This window comes from Rutidosis leptorrhynchoides, chromosome 3 (assembly GCF_046630445.1).
Source record: "Rutidosis leptorrhynchoides isolate AG116_Rl617_1_P2 chromosome 3, CSIRO_AGI_Rlap_v1, whole genome shotgun sequence".
Classification (NCBI taxonomy): Eukaryota; Viridiplantae; Streptophyta; class Magnoliopsida; order Asterales; family Asteraceae; genus Rutidosis; species Rutidosis leptorrhynchoides.
In genome coordinates this window covers 555,017,464-555,029,681 of record NC_092335.1, presented here as the reverse complement: position 1 = coordinate 555,029,681, position 12,218 = coordinate 555,017,464, and the positions used below count along the sequence as shown (strand labels likewise).

Here is a 12,218-nt window from a genome sequence, read left to right as displayed (position 1 = left end):
TCGGATGATCAAGACGGTTCCAGGTACTCCACAACAAAACGGAGTTGCAGAAAGAATGAATCGCACTTTAAATGAGAGAGCACGTAGCATGAGACTTAATTGTGGGCTACCAAAGACTCTATGGGCTAATTTATTTGATCAACCGTTCTCCATCAACTCCGCTTGATTTCAAAATATCTGAAGAAGAATGGAAAGGTAAAGCAATCAGTTATGAGCATCTAAAAATCTTTGGGTGCAGTGCATATGATATTAATAAAGATGGTGACAAACTTGATGCAAAAGCAAAGAATTACGTGTTCATTGGTTATGGGGGAGACAACATGGGTTAAAGGTTATGGGATAATAAGGGAAAACATGTTATCAGAAGTAAACATGCCACCTTCAATGAAGCAGAATTGTACAAGGATTTCAACTCAACAACAAAAGAAAAAGAATCAATTGAATTTGAGGTTGGCACAGAGACAACTAGAGAAGATGAAAGGGAAACTCCAGAGGATGAAACTGAAGTTCCAGTGGGAGTTCCTAACAGTGAAAGCTCGGAGTCTGATCACGAGCAGACTTCAGATAGTGGGAGCTCAGAGTCTGATGATGAGCAGAGCTCACAGTCCCCACCACAATCTGACCAGTCCAATTGGGTCAGGAGATCTACACGAGTCACAAGACAGCCAGTTAGGTTTAGTCCAATAGTTAACTATCTTCTTTTGACAGAAAATGGGGAACCAGAAAGTTATTCTGAGGCAATGAAGGTGAAAGATTCGTTCCAGTGGGAGCAGGCTATGAAAAGCGAGATGGAATCTTTATTGAAAAATCAAACTTTGAGGCTGACCAAGTTACCACCAGGAAAAAGGGTCTTACAGAATAAATGGGTTTTCAGAGTCAAAGATGAAGGGGATGGTTCTAAATGATACAAAGCAAGATTAGTTATCAAAGGATTTCAACAAAAGAAAGGAGTCGACTATGCTGAAATCTTTTCTCCAGTGGTGAAGATGACGACTATCAGATTGGTTCTAAGTATGGTTGCAACCGAGAAGTTACACTTAGAACAGTTGGATGTTAAAACAGCCTTCCTACATGGCGACATTGAAGAAGACATTTACATGTCTCAACCAGAGGGGTTTCGTGTCAAAGGAAAGGAGAGTCTTGTGTGTAATCTAAAGAGAAGCTTGTATGGTTTGAAACAAGCTCCCAGACAGTGGTACTTGAAATTTGATAATTTCATGTAGAAGACAGGATTCGTGAGAAGTTCTACATATCATTGCTGTTATTTGAAGAAGTTCAAGAGCTCCTATATTATATTGCTTCTTTATGTTGATGATATGTTAATTGCAGGTTCTGATATGGTTGAAATACGCAATTTGAAGAAGCAATTATCTAGAGAATTTGAAATGAAGGATCTCGGGCCAGCTAAGCAGATTCTCGGTATGAGTATATGCAGGAATAAAGATGGGTCAGTTTCTTTATCTCAAGAAAAGTATATTGCAAGGTTCTTGAAAAGTTCAGAATGAATGGTGAGTCTACAAAGCCAAGAAACACGCCGTTGGGAAGTCATCTAAAGCTTTCTAAACATCAGTCTCCTAAAACTGAAGTAGAAAACGCAGAAATGGCTAAGGTTCCTTATGCATCCGCAGTGGGTAGTCTAATGTACGCTATGGTGTGTACAAGACCTGATATAGCACATGAAGTTGGGATGGTTAGTCGCTTTATGTCAGCTCCGGGGAAAGAACATTGGGAAGCAGTGAAGTGGATACTGCGGTATTTAAAGGGTACTCCCAAAGTTGGGTTATGTTTCAAGAGCAGGGATACTACTCTCAGGGGTTATTCTGATGCAGATCTGGGTAGATGCAATAATACCTTCAAGAGCACCACCGGGTATGTATTCACTATAGGAGGAACAGCAGTGAGTTGGATGTCTAGGCTTCAAAAGAGCGTGGCTCTATCTACTACTGAAGCAGAATACATGGCCTTGACTGAAGCCAGTAAGGAACTAGTGTGGTTGAAGACATTCATGAAAAAACTGGGCAGCAAACAGACAGAATTTGTCTTATATTGTGATAATGAGAGCACAATCAAGTTAGCAAAGAATCCAGTCTATCATGCTAAGACGAAGCACATTGGCATGAAGTATCACTTTATTAGAGAACGGATAAGCAAAGGAACATTTAATCTGGAGAGCATTCTAGGTTCAAAGAATCCAGCAGATATGTTCACCAAACCAGTAACGCTGGATAAGTTGAAGCTGTGCATAGCTTCAACTGGCCTTCAGGAACATTGAAGAGAAGGCAGGAACTAGAAAGAGAAGAGACGAGCTAGGTCTTGCATTGCAGAAGTACAAGAGTGCAGATCGATGTATTCGAAGCCTCCAAGTGGGAGATTGTTAATGTGTGTAGGCTTCGGTAGCTTAAGCCCAAGAAAAACGGGCCAGGAGTTTACTTGGTGACCAAGTTAGGGTTTGGCCAACCCTAATTGTTTGGGCCATTTTTTATTGAGGGTCCTAAGTCTATATATAGTCTCTCAATTGTACATGTATTGTATCACCTCCAAATTAATAATACTCTCTAGTTCCAAAGTGGATGTAGGTTTCACATCGAAACTGAACCACTATAATTCTCGTGTTCTTTTCTTTTTTCTGTGTTTATTATTCGACTATTGTGTTTTGTGATTATTAGGGTTTCTACTCTGATTAGGCAGATTAAGCCATAACACATTCCTCATTGAGGAATATGGTTGAAACTTCTTCATATTTACCTTTATCGGCTATGAGATCCTTGATAAACCTTCCATAATTTGGCATACCCGCAAGAACATCTACAAGTGGTACATTAATATAAATTTGCTTAATCATTTTGGTAAACTTGTTGTACTGTGCTTGTAATTTATCTTTCTTCAAACGTTGTGGGTATGGAATTGGATGTTTGTATTCTTTTAATGGCGGTTGAGCTTTAGGTGCGCTTGTGGTTGGCACTTTATCCTCTTCCACAGAAGAATCTTTTTCATTTGGAATTGGAATAGAAATAGGAGCATGAGGCTTTGGAACATCGAGGTTAACGGTTAACTCACTTCTCGTAGTTATGGAATTTACTTGCTCATTCCTTGTTTGATTGTTGTTGGGATTCACATGAGTATTTAAGGGGAGAGCGCCTGGTGGTCTCTCTGTTTAACACCCCCGATTTTTTTTTAAGTCACAGCGGAAGACGTATTTGTAAAATCTGATACATAAATATAAAAGACACCTGTACTATATTTTATTTACATGATATTATATATTTAAAGTCCATTACATATATTAAAAACTGGGTGTTACGTTAAAACAATGACACTAGTAACAAAAGACGCGACATCAGAGTTTCGACTTGTCAAACATATCTTCCAGCATCCCATCTTCACCCTGATATCTAACATACAACAGAACTTAACCTGCAAAGGGTGAAAATGTGGGGGATTAGCACAACTACAAAGTGAATGGAATCTATCTAACGGATCAAGTCTAAGCATCAATCCAGCAACAACATAAAAATATGCTAACGTCCTAACAGCATACAAACAAAGACAACGACAATATGAGGGTCGATGGCTTGTACGAGCACACGACTCTTAGCTGATCCGGCTAGAGTCTACCGATAGTCCTCGCTACTCGATTCACAGTATAGTCATTCTGACGTAGGGGATGCGTCATTCAAACTATACTCCATAATCAGTAGCCTTTGGACCCAACCTCCCCAGGCTCGGTTGACCTCATACGGACTCTAACCTCCCCAGGCTCGGTTATGAGTCCCCAACCTCCCCAGGCCCGGCTGGCGTCAAACACAGTGCACATAATATCACACAATATCATCTAACATGTAATAATTCACTAACATGTTAACCATTATCTAAACATGACAATAGGATATAACACTAATATAATAAATAGAGTAAACAGCAGTAGCACGTATTGCTACTCAAACACTATCCGGAGATAGACCCACTCACCGATCATCAGCTAAACTCGGTAGTCTAATGTCACCGAGTCTTCTCCTCGTCTGTATCACCTGAGGACAAATACTAAACTAGTTAGTAAATCACATGACATTTACTAACAATATTACACTATGTATATACATATATATATCCTCCCTATATATAAACATGTATATACAAATCACGTCACATCTTAACAATATCTGTGTGTGTGTATATATATATATATATATGTGTGTGTGTGTGTGTGTGTATATATATATATATGTGTGTGTGTGTGTGTATATATATATATATATATATATATATATATATATATATATATATATATATATGTCCACATAACACTACATATATATATATATCACAACACATCATGCACTTATACATAGATATATATAATGTACATAATAAATCGCATACTAAAACATATATATATATATATATATATATATATATATATATATATATATATATATATATATATATATATATATCCAAGTCGTTATAACGATGCACGAAATATTATAATGAACGGGATAATGGTCAAAACGGGTGATCGCGCATATAAATATATTTGCACATGTATACATCCATATAATATATAAATACACAATGCCACGTCACACAAATGGGTCAACTGGACACTAATGACCCATTTGTCCCACTTTAACCCAAATAAGCTCAAAACCGATTTTAAAATATCGAAACATGCATATACACTTGAAACGACATCGTGGACGTATCAAAACCAACAAATACCCATTTTGACACAATATAGTCTAAGCGGGTCAAACGGGGTCAAACGGACGAATAAATCAACACATGAACCATAGAACAAGTGTACGGGTCATCGGGGTACGACCACGCCAAGCCGTTGCGTGCTACGGTGGGCGAACAGCAGTAGAGAAGCAGCATAAAGGCTGCAAACAATAGCTAACAGCAGCTCCAACTGCAAAAATGCTGTAGAAACAGCCCCCGCGCAGCACAAAAACAGTAGCGGCAGCGTAGCTGCTGTCCCTATCGGTTTTACCCACAAATTTTGAGGTTTGGGCTGTTTTTTTTTTTTTACCAAATTAAAGGTTAACAATGATGCACAAACATATCTATAACAAACGGGTCAATGGTCAAATGGGCTAACAATTCAACACAAGCTTTACACAAACGGGTCGGGGTCTAAACGAGCAAACCGACACACGAATCTCAAACCGGCAACCACCGCCAACCGGCAGCAACCGCTGCTAACCGAAAGCCGCACACCGGCAGCAGCAGCTGCCGGAAACAAACAGAAACAGCAGCGACAGCAGGTGCGGTTGCACCTGCAGAAATAGAACAGGAAAGCAGCAGCAACATCAACCACCACAATTTGGGTTTACTCAGTTTTTATGTTTCAAGTTGTTTCTAGCAAAATTAGATCCAATTCAAGTCCAAAAACAATCACTAATATTTATCTAACATAAATCTTGCATTTATCAAGCAATTTCATCACCAAAAAGTCAATGATTCAAGAAAAATTGCAACTTTTTATAAAACTAGCATAAACCCTAAAAAACAAGGATTTAACACAAAATTAAGGACAAACCTTGTTGCTAGATGTTGAAGATGCAAGAATCACAAATTTAGGCTTGTAAATAATCATCATCTTCATTTAAAATAAAAGCTAGGGTTTATGGTTGTTTTGGGAACGATGGGAGCAAGAAAGAGAAGAGGATAAAACCAAGTACTGGAAATAAAAGAATACTAGGGGCGGTCCTAGTCTTAAATGGGTATTTAAATCCCTTTCCTGTTAAAACACGGGTATTTACCTATTTACTGAAATGCTACGCACCTCGTTCGGTAGCCCAAACAAAGTCTGAATTTAATATATAAATTATTTATGCGACCCTTGTAACAAACGCACCCATTGGACTAACAATTAATTGTAAACAATTAATAAATATATATTTTATTTAAATACACTTTAAAAATCTTAAAGGACAAAAATGTAAATTTCACCTAGGCCCGTCATCCGGATGTTACAAATCTACCCCCCTTAAAGAAATTCCGTCCTCGGAATCTGGTCAGTCAAAGTCAATAAGGGTCACGGGTACTACAAACCACCATAACGGGTCACAACGATACCTAAGTCAGTTAATGTCTTACAGTCACCAGTGTTACAAAGTTCCGTTCATTTTTCGCCGGTCAAGATGAAAACTCATTGGTCCACAGTCAAACACAACTTGCCGATAAAACTACTACCCAATGGTCAAGACCCGCTATACACTGATCTGCCAGGTTAGTTACACTAAGCGATACCCTAAATTAATCCCCACACTCTGGTCTAGATCATTGTTCTAAAAATTTGTCGATATCCCAATAACTGATCAAGTCAACTTCCATTTAAAACCCAAACTGAAAAGGTAAACAAGTCATCTATCATTGTGAGTCATAATCTATTTGTCGAAGATAATAGAATAACTTACGCCAATTATCTTGTTCTGTCATCAATCTTACGAATTACCACCAAAATTCCACCTCAAGTCCAGGTTCTACACAGTAACGTCTCGAGTCACCACTAATGATCTACTACATTATATCTAATCACTCATCATTTGGGGTTATCCCGTGTCACGTTCATCGAATTTCCCAAATCACTTGGTCTAAAACACTTATTAATGGCAATCTTTTACCTTAGAACACACAAAACTAGCTAATTTCATCACAACAATATCGCTAAGTCAACCCGGTTTACACTAAGTTACCCAAATTCAGTAATTTAATACCTGTTTCAAACCTGATATTCAAGAATTTCGTCGAAATTCACTCAATCATGCCGACGTTCACTCACTAATTCATTAACTAAATGGCATTCATGGTCAAGTCAAATCTAATCACTAAATCACGAATCCCGAATATAGAATAACTGTCATCCTATACCGGAAGTAGTTTTCTACTGGTCATTTCCCTCAAGTAACTTTAATTCATGCACCCGACATTGCTAAAGTTACATCATAAAGGTCACCACTCGGTTATGATTCCATCAGAATCCACAATTCAAACCTATATAACCAATAACTTACACAAAGTCTAGGTACATTACCTCTGTCAGTACCAAGTCAGCAAGGTCAACTTTCGGTCAAAATCCTCCAAAATTCAAAATAGACTATCAATCACTACATCTCCTCCGACTCCTGAAACTACTGTATGATTTATCATGATGTATTTCCGTTGGCCAGGAGTAATACATCATCCCAAATCATATCTTCATTTCGAGTATTTCGGAGCAAGATCCTAATCAAATCCGTCAATCAATCGCAGTCTATCTACTCTGATCACTGACAGTTATAATCCACTAATAACAAATATATTCTAAACTCAAGGTTTCTGAATTTGTTATCTGATTACAACTATCTTGGCACATTTTCACTGTTCAAATGTACCCAACTAATCCTTCTTTCGCAACACACTAGTAAATTCCAACACCTCTCTCTAAGTCCTCTACAGTCACAATACCCATACCCCCTGAACATGGTATTATCAATTACATCGACTCGTCGTTAAGTAATACTAATCACAACTTCACTCACAGTCGGACACTCACCCTAGTCTTAGGGTCAACTCACACCCAAAACTCACTCCTCGGTCTGGTCAAAGTCCGTCTCTATCTACTCAAGAGACCAATACAAGAGAACCACTTACATTTACACTCTAAGGACCACACACAAGGTCACGTCAGGCCAAGGAAGGAAGACAGTTCCTTGGGACAACCCTACGGGTCCTACACGACAAGTCCAATCATACAAGGATTTTACTGGTCCAGTCACATCTATTGTTTCTGTCATTGTCTATTAAGCATACACACTATGTCTCAAAAGGCCACTAAAAAGGCCACTAACTAAGGCTCAAGTCTCTGGTCAAGACATAAGGGGACTTATAACCCTAAAACAGTCCCTACGGGGCACTACGTGTGTCCCGTCGGTCAACAGTCAACGGTAAGGAAAAGACTTCCTACAAGCCTTGATTCCCACCAACAACTCTGGCATAGCAGCATAAACTAAGTCTGGACTAACAGGCCAACAAATTGCACGCATTACAAGTACCCTGTCTCAACTAGCATAACAACCTGTTACAATAATTAAGCCACTATGCACCAATAAGCAGGAAACTAGTCTAAGACCATCAAAACAGTTTCCACTATATCAAACAACACATGTCTAGCACACATTTCCACATTAACGACTTACTATACGCAACTACTAACTATCAAATGTAATAATAAAATCACATAAATGTAATAAACACGTACCGTTAGTCGAGTCATATGTATCACCAGCCTCTGCCAACATCTGTATGCTCCAACTTTATCCACTGTGGGGGTCCTTCTCTCCTGTCCGACCACCAGAACAGAAGATCGCCCGGCTAAAAAAAGTCTGTGCCCCGGACCTCGCCCCAGAACTCACTCTCCGATCTGTCGAACACCTAAACACTCCGTATCTCATACACTAACAAATCCAATATATATACTACCTATACAAGAACCCAACTTGGTTTCTTGATCTGTCATATCACATCTCATAGATATCATCGATAGAAAAAATCATATCCCAAGTTAGGGCGAGATGTACCTACCCTACCTTTTACAAAGAACACGTACCGATCCGTCTTGATTCTTCTACTTGGTTAAGTCCACTAAACTTCCTAAATTACTGACTGAGTTTTAACCTGGAATACCCAAGAGGTCAATTACTCAAATTATGTCTAGCGGAATCATTTCCTTTATTATTAATATTATTATTATTATTATATATTTTTTTTTACTGTTGATGAATGCTTCTGTATCGGATAATGGTACTGTTGTTGAGCTATTACTGAGGTTGCATCATCAGTGATCGAGAAATATTACCCACCACGATTTCATCTATACAGAAACTAAATACCCACCTGACATTGACTAGACCGTTCGATCTGAAGGCACAATATCTAAGTCCACCTACACTTACTGCTTTAACTCATATTACCTGTCATGAACCTTCGGTAACTGTCCTTACAACCCTGACATCAGTTTCCGAGATTCTGTACCTGATACACATCTATACTCTGAAGCTCTAACTGTTCCAGGGGCGTTGGGGTCACAGCATCACCATCACTATCAGCCATGCCTGTCCTGCACAACATCTCACACTAAAGCTTAGTATAACACTGGTTAGCAACTAACAACTAACGTCGTTATACCTATCTCATTCACTTAACCCATCCCTCAAGATATGTTTGACTCGACACATGATTTAGGAACATGTCACTTCCGTGAACACGCTGCCAAATCCATGCTCTGATACCAACTTTTAACACCCCCGATTTTTATTTTTTTTAAGTCACAGCAGAAGACATATTTGTAAAATCTGATACATAAATATAAAAGACACCTGTACTATATTTTATTTACATCATATTATATATTTAAAGTCCATTACATATATTAAAAATTGGGTGTTACGTTAAAACAATGACACTAGTAACAAAAGATGCGACATCAGAGTTTCGACTTGTCAAACATATCTTCCAGCATCCCATCTTCACCCTGATATCTAACATACAACAGAACTTAACCTGTAAAGGGTGAAAATGTGGGGGATTAGCACAACTGCTAAGTGAATGGAATCTATCTAACGGATCAAGTCTAAGCATCAATCCAGCAACAACATAAAAGTATGCTAACGTCCTAACATCATACAAACAAAGGCAACGACAATATGAGGATCGACGGCTTGTACGAGCACATGACTCTTAGCTGATCCGGCTAGAGTCTACCGATAGTCCTCGCTACTCGATTCACAGTATAGTCATTCTGACGTAGGGGATGCGTCATTCAAACTATACTCCATAATCAGTAGCCTTTGGACCCAACCTCCCCAAGCTCGGTTGACCTCATATAGACTCTAACCTCCCCAGGCTCGGTTATGAGTCCCCAGCCTCCCCAGGCCCAGCTGGCGTCAAACACAGTGCACATAATATCACACAATATCATCTAACATGTAATAATTCACTAACATGTTAACCATTATCTAAACATGACAATCGGATATAACACTAATATAATAAATAGAGTAAACAACAGTAGCACGTCTTGCTACTCAAACTCTATCCGGAGATAGACCCACTCACCGATCGTCAGCTAAACTCGGTAGTCTAATGTCACCGAGTCTTCTCCTCGTCTGTATCACCTGAGGACAAATACTGAACTAGTTAGTAAATCAAATGACATTTACTAACAATATTACACTATGTATATATACATACATATATATATATATATATATATATATATATATATATATATATATATATATATATATATATATATATATATATCCTCTCTATATATAAACATGTATATACAAATCACGTCACATCTTAACAATATATGTGTATATATATATATATATATATATATATATATATATATATATATATATATATATATATATATATTTATTTATTTATTTATATGTTTTAGTATGCGATTTATTATGTACATTATATATATCTATGTATAAGTGCATGATGTGTTGTGATATATATATATATATATATATATATATATATATATATATATATATATATATATATATATATATATATATATATATATCCAAGTCGTTATAACGATGCACGAAATATTATAACGAATGGGATAATGGTCAAAACGGGTGATCGCGCATATAAATATATTTGCACATGTATACATCCATATAATATATAAATACACAATGCCACGTCACATAAATGGGTCAACTGGACACTAATGACCCATTTGTCCCACTTTAACCCAAATAAGCTCAAAACCGATTTTAAAATATCGAAACATGCATATACACTTGAAACGACATTGTGGACGTATCAAAACCAACAAATACCCATTTTGACACAATATAGTCTAAGCGGGTCAAACGAGGTCAAACGGACGAATACATCAACACATGAACCATAGAACAAGTGTACGGGTCATCGGGGTACGACCACGCCAAGCCATTGCGCGCTACGGTGGGCTAATCGCAGCAGAGAAGCAGCATAAAGGCTGCAAACAGCAGCTAACAGCAGCTCCAGCTGCAAAAATGCTGTAGAAACAGCCCCCGCGCAGCACAAAAACAGTAGCGGCAGCGTAGCTGCTGTCCCTCTCGGTTTTACCCACAAATTTCGAGGTTTGGACTATTTTTTTTACCAAATTAAAGGTTAACAATGATGCACAAACATATCTATAACAAACGGGTCAATGGTCAAATGGGCTAATAATTTAACACAAGCTTTACACAAACGGGTCGGGGTATAAACGAGCAAACCGACACACGAATCTCAAACCAGCAACCACCACCAACCGACGGCAACCGCCGCTGACTGGAAGCAACACACCGGCAGCAGCAGCTGCCGGAAACAAACAGAAACAGCAGCGACAGCAAGTGCGGTTGCACCTGCAGAAATAGAACAGGAAAGCAGCAGCAACATCAACCACCACAATTTGGGTTTACTCAATTTTTATGTTTCGAGTTGTTTCTAGCAAAATTAGATCCAATTCAAGTCCACAAACAATCACTAATATTTATCTAACATAAATCTTGCATTTATCAAGCAATTTCATCACCAAAAAGTCAATGATTCAAGAAAAATTGCAACTTTTTATAAAACTAGCATAAACCCCAAATAACAAGGATTTAACACAAAATTAAGGACAAACCTTGTTGCTAGATGTTGAAGATGCAAGAATCACGAATTTAAGCTTGTAAATAATCATCATCTTCATTTAAAATAAAAGCTAGGGTTTATGATTGGTTTGGGAACGATGGGAGCAAGAAAGAGAAGGGGATAAAACCAAGTACTGGAAATAAAAGAATACTAGGGGCGGTCTTAGTCTTAAATGGGTATTTAAATCCCTTTCCTGTTAAAACACGGGTATTTACCTATTTACTGAAACGCTACGCACCTCGTTCGGTAGCCCAAACAAAGTCCGAATTTAATATATAAATTATTTATGCGACCCTTGTAACAAACGCACCCACTGGACTAACAATTAATTGTAAACAATTAATAAAAATATATTTTATTTAAATACACTTTAAAACTCTTAAAGGACAAAAATGTAAATTTCACCTAGGCCCGTCATCCGGATGTTACACTCTGCTAGTAACTGTGAGATCCTTCCAACATCTCTTTCTAAATTTTGTATCGTAGCTTGTTGATTTCAAATTTGCTGAGTTTGAAGTTCCGCAGTTTGCTCGTGCTTAACCATA

The 12,218-nt window shown here is 37.9% G+C and overlaps 1 long non-coding RNA gene across 2 annotated transcripts; it reads right to left on the bottom strand.

Annotated features, from left to right (window-relative positions):
* Positions 1-3,212: 3,212 nt before the first annotated feature.
* LOC139898560 (uncharacterized) lies at positions 3,213-11,801 on the bottom strand. Of its 2 annotated transcripts, XR_011777057.1 has the most exons (5): positions 11,666-11,801; positions 10,099-10,157; positions 8,243-9,543; positions 3,970-4,028; positions 3,213-3,414 (listed from the first exon to the last, which is right to left on the bottom strand). It is a non-coding gene; the product is annotated as an uncharacterized lncRNA (long non-coding RNA). The 2 variants fall into 2 exon arrangements; XR_011777058.1 differs by lacking the exon at positions 3,970-4,028.
* Between the last annotated feature and the right edge of the window lie 417 nt (positions 11,802-12,218).